The sequence below is a fragment of the Protopterus annectens genome, chromosome 13.part0 (assembly GCF_019279795.1).
Source record: "Protopterus annectens isolate FY-2018-M chromosome 13.part0, PAN1.0, whole genome shotgun sequence".
Classification (NCBI taxonomy): domain Eukaryota; kingdom Metazoa; phylum Chordata; order Ceratodontiformes; family Protopteridae; genus Protopterus; species Protopterus annectens.
The window spans coordinates 1,129,088,629-1,129,102,438 of record NC_056747.1 but is presented as its reverse complement, the minus strand read 5'-3'; positions in this window follow the sequence as shown (position 1 = coordinate 1,129,102,438).

The window sequence follows — 13,810 nt, the reverse complement described above, 5'->3', positions numbered from 1 at the left end:
GTTGACTCTAATTTATACAGCAGACTTCTCTGGGTGGACTTGTATTTGGGGAAAGGGAATCAGATTATTGGAACTTGGTCATCCAGGAAGGCTATTCTAACAGTTTGATTTCTGAGCTCATAATGTTATACCAAGAGTTCTAGGAAATTATTCATTAGTAATAAGTGCAGGACACAGAAGAAAAAATAGAGTGGAGATGTGCCTTGTATTAATAAAGGCGACAGCTGCTAATTAGTCTTAAGTGAAGGACAAATAACTATGTTATGGAACTCCTACTCATAAAGTTCAGAGCTGTAAATCATGATTAATTAAGCACATTATATCAATATTCTCAGAGCCTTCACTCAATTTCCAGGAAGTCTGAGAGTTTAATTGATTAAACATTTAGTACCATGCAAACCATGTAAGATATTGATAAAAACAGTGAGTTAAGTGCCATATTGTACTTTATAATTCTCCAGCAGAAGAGCTAACATCATGACATACTATAATTGAATGAATTTGCCCTGCAAATAAACAGGAAGACACATAGTTATGATACCTACAGAAGTCATTAAAAAGAGTGTCCATCTTCAACTAAAGTGTACTTCTTGAATCTTTTGCTTAATGTAATGAATTCCTAAGTACGTGCTACTTGTTCCATGACTTGAATCACTGGGCAGATTGCAGTGCAGAATGTAATATTGTGACTTGTGCAAATGGTAGAAAATAATTTAACTTCTACACCAATAGTATAATTTAATTTTGTTTCATTGGCTATGTTAGTTTCTGCTGTATGATTTATATATAGTCTATATTAATGTCCAGGTAGACCCCCCCCCCCCCAAAAAAAAATCACCTAATCACCTAGCGTCATTAAATTTGTGTGCCATCAGGGAAAACTTTTCTTCCAGCCACAGTTTTTGTCCAGGCATTAATCATGGCTTTCAATAAGAAAAAAAAAAATAAGAAAAAAAATGGAGTGTATTATAGCAACCACAGAGGCTGTGACCTCTGTGCAGTCATTATATACATTGGCCCCAAGCCAGTAGAAGTGATAGTGAATATCCATCCATCTATCCATCCATCCACAACCCCTTTTACCCATTTTAAATTTCATTTAGAAAGTTAAAAATTGTAGAAGCAGTCTGTCTGCACTACTGCACAAGTGAGGCAGGCTAATTGACACTAGAGAAGGTTCAAGTGAACAAGGTTTATATTTGATTATACTAAGCAGATCATGTTTTGGACAGTAGTATGGGCTGAGTACTTGTGCAGAACCTTTTACATACTGGACTATATGAAAAGATATATAATGGCTGTCTCTGAATTTGTGTCACAAATAGGTATGAACCTTGCATTGAGTAGCATTCTGCCTTCACCACGGATTATGCCACATTATGAAGATAAAATGGTTGATTTCAATATTTGGCTTAGTTTCCGGTGTCACTCCAGAGGGGGATCCAATATCTGTCAGCATGGGAGGACATTGTCAAAAGACCACGTTGCTTTGTCAGGAATGGGCTGCACCTGTCCCCCTAGGCTTTCAGATATTGGCTAAAACTTTATCAACCCCCTTTAAAGCTATTTTAGGCAATTCCAAAAAGACAAAAGTACCAACATAGTAAAAAGGTCTACAAACAACCTTAAGGTGTTACTGGTCAATGCTTGGAGCCTCCACAAAAAAACTCCACACTCTTCAAGACCTCCTCACTCTGGAGAATGTAGACATCTATGCCATGACTGTGACTTAGTTTAAAGCCCTAGAATATACTCCAGATGTGCAGGGCTACAGTGCCTTCCACTCATTTAGACAAACAGCATCACAAAGTGGGGTCAAAGATGGAGGTGTCTCAATTCTATGTTAGCAACAAACATACCACTAGGTTGGTTAAACAGGATGAAACCACGAAGCTCATCCACGTGCAAATCACCATATATAAGGTCCCTCACCATATCACTGCTAGCTACAGGTCACCATCTATACCCCTAGAGTCTTACGAGTCTTAACTAAATTTATTAGAGGCCCTCACCATCCAACCAAACACCCTATTCATAAGTGACTTTAACTACTCCTTTAAAGACTGGGAAATGTGCACTGCCTCAGACTCATAGACACAATCCTTCCTGGACTTAAACACAAACACACTAGAACAGACAGTGAACCCTTCAACCAGAGGATCAAGCATACTGGATCTGGCACTCACTGACATGGGAGAGCATTGCACCCCAACCCCCCCCCCCCCCCGTAATGTCCTCACTAGGGAGGTTGGATTACAAAGCTATCTCATTTGAAGTGAAAATCAACCTGGAAAATCCAGCTAAACCAGAAACAGTTAGGAACTATTCAAAGACAAACTACATCCTATTAAGTGACAGTTTATCAAAAGGCTCCTCTAACTACAAAACCACAGCTACCTATGCAGAATTATTCAGAGTCCCAGTACAAACATGTAAATGACTGCATAGAGGCTGCCATACCTACCAGGTATAAACCCAAAACAAGCATTAAAAACAAACTGCACTGGTGGGATCCTCACCTAAACAGGGTATATAACAAAAGAATAAAACTCATGGCCAAAATTAGGAAGAGCAACTCCCTTAAAGACAAGTGTTTTGTTATACAACTAAACAAGAAACTAAGAATCTAATTAAATCCTATAAGGTCAGCTATAAGGTCAGGATACACTTGTAGGCTAAGGACAATCACAAGACCTTCTTTAGCTATGTGCAGAACCTTAAAAGGAACACACAGCAGTGTGGTGAACTGGGAGTGAACAGGACCATTTTCACTGCTCAGAGTGATATAGCAAATCTACTGGTTGATAAACATAGCTCAGACTTCATCACCCACTCCCCTCAGCTCCACCAGGTGAAATCCCCTCCAACATCCTTCCTCCAGCTATCAGCAGGGATCAGGTGTGGGCAGCACTCGCTAAAGCCAAGACCACCACCTCCATGGGTCCCAACAAAATCCCTGATTGTCTCCTGAACAGTCAAAAATGAAACTATCAGGACCACTTGAGGCACTGTTCAAATACAGCCTTGAAACAGATTACATTCAAAATGAATGGAGGACTGCAACAAACATTCCTCTCCACAAAGGTGGGCTATCAACTGACCCAGGGAACTGCAGACCCATCAGCCTAAAAAGCCTAATATGCAAAGTATATTGAATGAATTATCATGGAAATGATAAACAAGGACATTGAAAACCTACCGACACTGGATCAATCCCAGTTTGGCTTTGTTAAGGGAAGATCATGCCTAATTAACCTGGTACACTTAAAACAGTACTCACTGCGTATCTTGACCTGGCTAAGATATTTGATACAATACCCTACTCAAGCATTGTTGACAATCTCTCTGAGCTGGGTGTAAATCCTTACATAACTGACTGTATTGCTGTCTGGCTCACAGACAGGACTGAAGAAGTCAAGATCACTGAGACCAATCCCACCAAGAGACTGATCACCAGTGGAGTACCCCCAGGGCTCCATGTTGGGCTTGCTGTTGTTTGGCATCTGCTTTTTGGAAGTCAAGGCTAACATTCAAGGCCTCTGGCTCACCAAGTTCACAGATGACTGTAAACTGGAAGCTATTATAAATTGCCTCCAAGACACAATATCTTGCAAGAAGGTTTAACACAGACAAATGACTGGTGCAAAATCCAAGGCCTAAAACTTAAGCCAAAAAATGCAAGATAATGACCTTTGGGAAATTTTCAACCCAAGTTAATTACTCTAGTGATAAAATGCCCCTAAGAGTCAACCCAGTAGTAAGGGATCTGGAAATACATGTAGACTGCAATCTATCCTTTGACTAACACGTAGCTAAGATAACAGGAAAATCATTCTATGTCTCCCAACTTATAGGTAAGGTATAGCATCCATGTCCAAGGAAGTCACATTACCACTCAACTCGACCCTTTTCAGACCTGTCATTCAGTACAATGTCATGATTGGCATTCCTCTAACCAGACACTTGCAACAGTTGGAATGTCCACAAAGGTTTCTCACCAGGAGAATTTGGGTCATCAATATCCTGTGCTACACTGAATGTCTAAAGGTTCTGTTTCTGCAATTGGTCTCCTACAGGCTGTTGAGAGGGGATAAGAACCAAAATGACTCAACTCAGAAAGTACTGAAAGGAAGTAAGACCAGCCAGGTTCAGCAACAACCACGTACATTTAATAAGAACGATTAAGTGCTTTTGTCTTGCTTGTAACAGAAGACTTCATTAGAATCTAATGAGAACTAATACTTTACATTTAAATATCCCTCTCAAAAATGTCACATGTTTGATTTAAAAATGAAAAATGTATTCCAGTACAAGGAAACGCCTGACACACAAGTAAAGCCAAGAAGAACAAGGTTTAATATATCAAAAAGCATTCGAACAAAAGTCCTTCTTTGGTGTGTAAAAGAGTCATTAAGAACATCCTTCCTTTTTTTATACGTTCAGATGAAATCATATAGCACAGCTCCAGTTATAACATATTTACCATAGAAATCATATCTCATCATAAACAAATATAATTGTATTTAAAATGGTTTGAAGCACAAGACATTTATAACATTCAAAAGATCATTCAAAAATATATATACACCAATACATCCATTTATTTCCTTAAAATAATTTATTTTTCCCTTTAAATCAGGTGTTAAACTAACAGATGCATTAATTCCTGGTTTAGTGTCTGCCTTAAGTAATACTATCCATTCATATTCACTCAGTTCTAATCTATTATTAATATCACCCCCTCTCATATTGGAATAAATAACATTTATCACTCTGACTTTAAATACATGTTCAATACCCTCTTCCTCAACATGTTTGGCAAGGACATTAGTATTCACTTTCCTTCTAATATCTGATTTATGTTTTACAATGTGATCTTTTAACCTTTGCATTGATTTACCTACATAAAATGCTGAGCACTTAGTGCATATAACAAGATAGACCACATTGTACGTACTACATGTAGCAGATGACTTAAAAATATATTTCTTTTTTGATATCCTGGATTCACTCCCCTGCATTCATCACATCAGGCAACGGGCACCCTTCAGCACTTGTTTCAGTAGCAAGAAACTTAAAAAACTCCAGCTATACTCTGTCGCATATCGTCTACTCAGAGGCGATCTCTGCTTAACATACAAGGCCATGTCAAACCCAGAGCTGTTGGACATGCTACACTTAAAGAAATCCCAATCCCTCAGAGCTACACGCTCCAGGGATCTAAACCTTGTCATCACAATAAACAAAACATGCTGGAGGGATAGGTTCCTGACCCAGAGACTCCCCAGACTCTGGAATAGATTGCCCATACATGTCAAGCAGAGTGCCTCTTTGGACCTCTTCAAGAGGAACCTTGACGTTTGGATGGGAGAAAGGAAATTCACCCCAGGGATCACGTCAGTCGCCCTGCTAGACAGGGGTCCAGGAAAGTAAATAATGTGGGAAGAAATAGCCAGGGAATTGTTATGGCTAGGCTTGTATAGGCCCTAGGGCTGATAGCCTAGTACCAACCTATGAACCTATGAACCTATAAGATGGGTTTTACAGGGTCGGGTTGCTAGCCCAAGGCCCAACCCTCCTCAGAGGGAGCACCACATATTCGCACTCCCACACACACACACACACCTAGGGGCAATTTAGAGTGTCCAGTCCACTTACTGCATGTCTTAGGAATGTGGAAGGAAACCGGAACACTCAGAGGAAACCCACATGAATGCAGGGAGGACATGCAAACTCCACACAGAAGGCACCCAGCTGAGAATCAAACTGGAGAACCTCTTGTTGTGAGGCAACAACTCAAACTGCTACACCACTGGAACATCCTCTTTTTCGTTATGGGATGTACAAATTCATTATCATTCAGTATGTCTTTGCAACACATGCAGTTGAGACATGGAAAGGTCCCTATTCTCCAAATAGGTCTATTTTCTTTTGTGTTCATGTCCTTATAGCATAAGCAGTTTTTTAGACTAGTGCTATTTCTGTAAGAAAAACTAGGTCTGTACCCTATAATCTGCTTGATTTCAGGTACAGCTGATAAAAGGCCCAACTTCTTAGAAATAATATCCATAACAGCCTTAGTTCTTCTATTATATGTTGTAAGGTAACGCAAACTCTGACAAATGTTGCTTCTTTCTATATTCAGTGTACCAGTATTCCCTTCTGAAAATATGGCTAAGCCTTACCATTCCTTTTTCTTATGGTTTCTACCTTTATTTTTTCCAGGGAGTCTTCATCATAGCCTCTCTCTCTTTAAAGTCAGCAATCATACCTTTCATTTGTTCCTCACATTTATTATCATTGGTATTCAGTCTACGAGCACATAATAACTGACTTTTCACCACACTTTTAAATATATGACTTACATGCATACTAGTTCTATGAGTATATTTATTGGCCTGTACCTCTTTCTTATATGTAAGTAGATGTAGTGATTTCATTATTTGTTCTCTCTAATCTAATTCCTTGAAGGCTGTGTTTGGCAGAGGCACTAGAGACATTAAAGTTTTTTCCTCAGACCCAACCCTGATGAATCTGTTGCACATGTGCAAAACAAACAGCACCAGAAACACTTCATCCAGGGATCTGAACTTACTTCACTTGTGGCATAAACAGAATATGCTGGAAAGACAGGCATGTGTTACTAAGGATCCCCACATTGCTGAATAGGGTACCCATCCATGTAATGCAGAGTTCATCCCTGACCCTATTTAAATATTCTCTCTCCATTCTCCAAAATACTAGAGAGATGCATACACTCCGTAGGTCTCAGACTACCTCCTTACTAACATCCTCCTTTCCAATACTCAGCATGGTTTCCGACCAAACCATAGCACCCCCACTGCCTTACTCTCCTTTGCTAACACTATCCTTCAGCATAAAAACAATGGCTGTCTCTCCTCTGCTACTTTCCTAGACCTATCTAAAGCATTTGACATGGTCCCACACAAACAACTCATCGCTGTCCTCAATAACCTATCCTTCTCTCAATCAGTCACCAACTGGTTTCAGAGATAACTGTCTGACCACCAACAATCCTTTGTATGGTAGAATGACATATCTCCCCAACTACCTGTCGCCATATTCCCCAAGGATCCATCCATGAACTCCTACTCTTCTCTGTTTTCACCAATAATCTAGCCTCTGCCACCAAACATGGCACACTCATACAATACGCAGATGACTCAACCAGTCATCTGCTCAGCCCAGTCCCTACCCAAACTGCAAAAAGTCACACAGGAAGCCTTTTCCTCTGTTGAAACTTGGTTATCCGATGCCCAATTAATACTCAACCCAAACAAAACTAAACTACTCATCCACCAAACATACTCAAAAGAACTCTCACTTTAACATCACAGCAAAAGACAACACCACTATATACCCAACTGAACACATCAAATTGCTAGGAGTGGAAATAGACAATAAACTAAAATTTGACATTCACGTATCCATGACCATAAAAAAGTCCACAAAAAACTAGGAGCGTTATACAGAAATAAGCAACTTCTCACTAAAGCAGCAAAGATTTCAGTAGCAAATTCCCACCTTATCTCCACCCTACTTTATGCCTCTTCAGTATATACCAACCTAAGGCAATACAATCTAAACAAGCTAGAGACCTGCTACAACAAAATCGCCAAATTCGCCACAGGTGCATCATACCGTAGTCACCGTCTCTCACTTGCTGAACTGGGCTGGCTTGAACTCCCTCACCTCCTTCAATGGTATCAACTCTCACTCGCCCACAAACTAGTAAACCATCCACTAAATGTCCCATCTCTCCAGAATCTACTCCAACCCTATCGCACCACCAGACCACTAAGATCCAGCAACAAAAATCACTTGCAGATCACTAAAGCCAATAACTCTGCTGGTGAAGCACTATTTTCTTGTGGCATAGCCAAATTATGAAACTCCCTCCCACCCACAATTTTCTCCATACCATCATGCACCCACTTCAAATCTTTACTAAAAGTGCACCTAAAAACATGCTGGCTATGCCCTTGCAACTCCCACTCTAATATCACCCACCCCATCCAACCACTACCTTCCTTTCCACCCCACTAACTACCTTGATTATAGAAAGCTCAGATGCTCATAAGCCTAGTACTTATTATACAGCAGGAACTTCTTATTGTAACATTTGTTAATGTCTGTTATGTACTTCACAGATAAAGATTCTAGTTGTCTACTGATGTACTATGTTCTTCATCTATAAATATGTTTGTAATTAATTGCTATGTTAATCAAATTGTTAATTGCTATGTAATCCAATGTAACTACTGTCTGTTTATTTTAACTGTGGAGCTTTTCTCCCCAGGCCTCCACTGAAAAAGGACCTATGTCCAGTCGGACACTCTCGGTCAACAAATGTAAATAAATAAATAAATATAAACTTGACAACTGGATGAGTGTCAAAGAAAAAATCTGTCAAAGGAAAATTAAACTTCAAAAATGATCAATACACGGCAGGTTCAGGTTAAGGCACTTTAATCTTGCAGCAAGGAGACAAAAACGTGCTAATACAGAGTTTGTCTAACTAAAATCAGGAAGTAAGTCCATCTTTATACACTTTCTAATAAGACATTGCCTACCAAGCTGACGTAACAGATCACAAGTTTTAACATCATCATTGCATAGCAGCTGTTTGTCCATGATTTTCTGCTTGCACTATCAATTTTATGAAAAACTTCCTAAGAAAAACAACATGGCCTTGGTGACCACCGGTTAGATATAACTTCCCACTATGTTATGTTACCATTCAAGGTACTATAGCTAATTTGAGCACAAAGCAAGTAGTGGCAGGAACAACCGTAAAAATAAGTGGTCTCACAAAGCCCTGTGCATGCTACAGTACAACTGAGCAAACTCCTATTTTAACCTATCTTTTAGCCTACCCACTTAATACACTAAACTTCTCTTTCAAGACTTCCTTTTCATTTTATAATAGTTATTAAAAAAAGAGTAGTAAACATTATTTAATTAAAATTGATGCAGCACCACTCTCTTTATTTTGTTTTTCTTTTCCTTTTGGTGATGATAAAGAGTGGAAGAGTAGTTTATTAAACAGGAATACAAAGCTGAACTTTCCCAAGCCCAGACATATATCACTCTTCTCTTATTATCTTTCTTCTTATCTTTAATGGTGGTGAGGTGGTAATTTATTATACATCCACTACTTTGTGCCAGAGTCAGAATTAAAATCCTAATTATCTGAATTATTGTTCTCACGTTAAAACCAATTCCTTACATCTGTAGGTCATGTAGTGCATCAGTGTGAGTGACTCAACAGGTAGCACATATGCCTTTGGTGCTAGAAAATCAGAATACTTCAGGTTCTGTTCCCAGTGCAGATGATATGGTTACTCCTCCATTAATGACACTACAGTATAGCATTATGGAATACCGTACCCCAGAGTGTGCAGTCCTTTAGATGACGTTAAAGGAGCTGGTGGTAGCTCAGGTAAACATAAATAATTCAATGCAACGTATTGAAAAAGTAAGGCTTTGTATTACAAAAATAGATACTATCATATGTATCTGTGGTCATTCTCAATACATTACGGTAATGTGCAATAAGAAAACATTCTATACAAAGAACTTATACCAAAAAAAGAATGTAATAATATACATGTAATGAATGGAGTGCGGTGATGACACTACAATATTATGAAATGGACAAACCAGTTAAGCACTTCTATAGCACAAGTTAAGAATCCCTTCTTCAGTTGTTAAGTTCAGTATTGTGCTAGTTAAATCAATCAGTACTGGCCAGCAAACAATAGTGGCATAATTCAAAACAGATTTCTTTCTTCTTGCTGTCTATACCAGTAATCTGCTCCTGACTTTCCTTAATATTGGACATGTTATTTTGTATTTCTGATACTGCTCATTAAATGTGTTATAGATTTGAAAGCTGGCAAAAACAGTTATTGCTTTTTTGTTTAACTATTTGTACATAGAACAGATAAAGATCCATGCACTACAAAGAATTATGATTAGGTCACCAGTCATAACCCTTTAGGTTCATAGGTTCATAGGTTGGTACTAGGCTATCAGCCCTAGGGCCTATACAAGCCTAGCCATAACAATTCTGTGGCTATTTCTTCCCACAGTATTTACTTCCCTGGACCCCTGTCTAGGAGGGCAACTGACGTGATCCCTGGGGTGAATTTCCTATCTCCCATCCAATCATCAAGGTTCCTTTTGAAGAGGGCCAAAGAGGTGCTCTGCTTGACATGTATGGGTAGTCTATTCCAGAGCCTGGGGAGTCTCTGGGTCAGGAACCTATCCCTCCAGCATGTTTTGTTCATTGTGATGACAAGGATTAGATCCCTGGAGCATGTGTCTCTGAGGGATTGGGATTTCTTTAAGTGTAGCATGTCCAACAGTTCTGGGTTTGACATGGCCTTGTATGTTAAGCAGAGATCGCCTCTGCGTAGACGATATGCGACAGAGTATAGGTGGAGTTTTTTTAGAAGGTCAGCACAGGCCATCTGCTTTAGGCCTGTGAATCTTTTAGTGAGGTATTTCTGCGGCCTTTCCAGTTGTTTCAGATGTCTTGAGAGGTACATACCAAATAGGGCATTATATTCTAATGGGTCTAATGAGGGATGAGTACAGTGGGACAATGACCTCCTTTTTTCTGGATGAAAAGCCCTTAGTGGTAAGGTGTGCCACATAGAAGGATGTCCTGACTGTTGTGGTGATGTGGTTATCGAAGGTGAGACCACTGTCCACCTGTGTCCCTAAATGTCTTATCATACTTTCGGTGTTTAGTGTACTGCCACCTGTGTGGTAATTCACGGGTACATGTTTTTTCCCAAAAGGGGATAACTATACATTTCTTGGCAGTGAGCTTGAGCCCATGGCTCTGGAACCAAGCATCTGTTTCTGTAAGGCCCTTTTGTAGAATATCCACATCATCTGGGGATTCAATAATGGCTCCCAGTTTGCAGTCATCTGCAAACTTTGTTAGCCAGAGTCCCTTAGTGTTAGCCTGTACTTCAGAGACGTAGATGCCAAATAAAAGTGGTCCCAGGACTGAACCCTGAGGTACTCCACTTGTCACTTGTCTGGAGCTGGATTTGGAGTTGGCTACTTTTACAGTGTAGGTTCCATCAGTAAGCCAGTTGGCAACCCATCGAGTGACGTAGGGATTAATGCCCAGCTTAGTATGTTTATCTATGATTCCAGAGTGGGGGATGGTGTTGAAGGCCTTGGCGAGGTCCAGATAGGCTGTGTGGACCACCTTACCCTTGTTCACGGCTCTGGAGACTAATTCAAAGAAGTCAATCAGGTTCAGGAGACAAGATTGGCCCTTCATGAACCCAAACTGAGTGGGGTCCAGTGTTTGAAGGTTGCCAATGTCTTTGTTTATAAGTTCCATGAGAATACGTTCCATCATCTTGCAGGGGTCTATATTATAATCTCAAAGTTACGGAACATCGAATACCATATGATAGACACCATATGCTCGAAGTTTCGTAACTTTGAAAATGAAAAAAATAAATAAATGACAAAAACTTACCCCCACACCCCCAGTTACTTAAATATACCAACTCCGAGATTGCACTACAGTGTAGGAAAGGGAAATATTCCCTGTCCGCACCATACTCCATTAAAGTGCGATCTCGGAGTTGGTATATTTAAGTAGCGGGGTGTGTGGGGGTGGAGGGGGGGTTGCCCCCCTGCTTACATTCTTTAGGTTTTTTTGTTTTTGGTTTTAAAATAATTTTTATTGTAATTTGATGTTTTAATAGTTGATGCATAAAGTTCGATGTTTATGCATTCGAACTATTAAACTTTCGTGATAATGATATGAACCCGCCTTGCAGATCAGGCTCGTCAGACTGATGGGGCAGTAGTTCCCAGGATCCAAGGTGGATCCCCTTTATGGAGTGGGATAACTGTTGCTGTACGCCACTCAGTGCGCACGAAGCCTGAGGTAAGGCTATGATTAAACATGACACTTAGGTGAGTGCCAGTTCATTTTGTAGTTCATGCAGTACACAGCCTGGGATGTCGTGTGGTCCCATGGATGCTGTATTCTTGGCTTTGGAAAGTGCGTTTTTGCCTGTGTGGCCATTATTACCGGAATTTTGCAATCTTTTGGTATTGAGATGGGCCCTTTAGGGGGTGAGAGGGGGGTGAAGTTTCCACTGAATCGATCTGCCAGGATATTGGCAATTATCCTTGGGATCAGTATATTTAATGCCATTCTGTTGTAGCTCAGAGCAGATCTGAGCATTGCCATTTAGATTCTTGACATAGCTATAGAATGCCGTGTGGTTGTCTTTGAAATCTTTGGCAATTTTATTTTTGTAACTAGCTTTGGAGTATTTTATGAGGGATCTCAGCTTCTTACTGAGACTGGTAGGGGAGGTTTTTGCATCCTGGGAATTTACTTTTTTGTGCAACAGTTTTTTCCTTTTGTTGTAAAGTTTGTTTATGGCAGGGGACCACCAGATTGGCTTCCTTTTTTGGAGTAGAGTGTCTTGGTTCTATTGGAGATGGCACGATTCATGCATGAGTGGATGTGCTCGTACAGTGCCTTAGTTTAGGATTCAGCAGTCGAACTTTCAGTTCCCATCTGCATGGGTGTTATGAAGTTTGTCACTTCTGACTTGAGTAGCATGAAGTTGGCTTTGGAGAAGTTTTTTATGGAGGTTTCCTTACTGGGGGGTTGGAGTGGGATATGGATGTCAAGGGTGATTAGCTTATGGTCAGACCTGACCAATAAGGGGGTGACCGCAGGTGTGGAGCATTGATTTCCCATGTTGTTAATGACCAGGTCTAGGATATTGGAGCCCCTGGTGGGACTAAGAATTAGTTGATCCAGGGCGTTGGAATTTATGAATTCCAAGAATTGTTGGGCAAAGGTATTGGTACACGAGTAGTTTTCCCAGTTAATGGCAGGGTAGTTGAAATCACCCAGTATTAGGCTGTTTGGTTCTATCTTAATATTTTCCACTATGTTTAGAAAGGTGTAGTGAGAATCTTGGAACATGGTGGGGGATCTGTAGCAAGCTACAATTTGGGTTGCAGTCTTACCTACTGTTAGCTGCACCTGGAGAATTTCAGACGCATTGTGTTGGGCAACTAGCCTGGTGTTGTGAATATCCTTGGAGAATATGGACACTCCTCCACCTTTAGTGTTTCAGTCCTGGTTTGGTGGCCGAAAAGTGTGGTAAGAGTTGTAGCCTGGTATTGCAGGGGTGCTCTCTGGAGACTTCAACCAGGTCTCAGTTACTGCACAGATATCAATGTTCTCCATTTTTAGGAGTGCCTCGAGAGAGTGCATTTTGAGGTTTAGACTTCTAGCATTGAGTAGCATTACCTTCAGATTTTTCATGCTTGTACCTGTTACAGTGGTGGTTTTGTCCTTTGAACATTGCCTAAAAAAGGCACTATAGGGGTGGCAAGAGCCTTAGCCAGTAACCTGAATCCCAGGGGCGACAGGTGCAGACCATCTCTGGCAAAGCATCGTGGTCTGTCGATCATGTCGTCCCAGGCAGACAGATACTGGATCCCCTTTGTATGACACCAGAAGCTTAGCCAGTTGTTGAAGTCAATCATTTTGTCTTTGTACTGTGGTATCATTCTGGGCGAAGGCAGGATGCTACTCAGGGCTAGGGTCATACCTGCCTGGGCCACATGATCCAAGAGCTCTTCCATGTCTCTTTTTATGTAGTCCAGGGAGGAATATCTCAAGTCATTCACTCCAACATGGACAATGACAGAGTCATATTTGTACTTGTGAAGTGACTTGAGTGCATGCATTATGTGGCAGATCCTGGCATCCGACAGG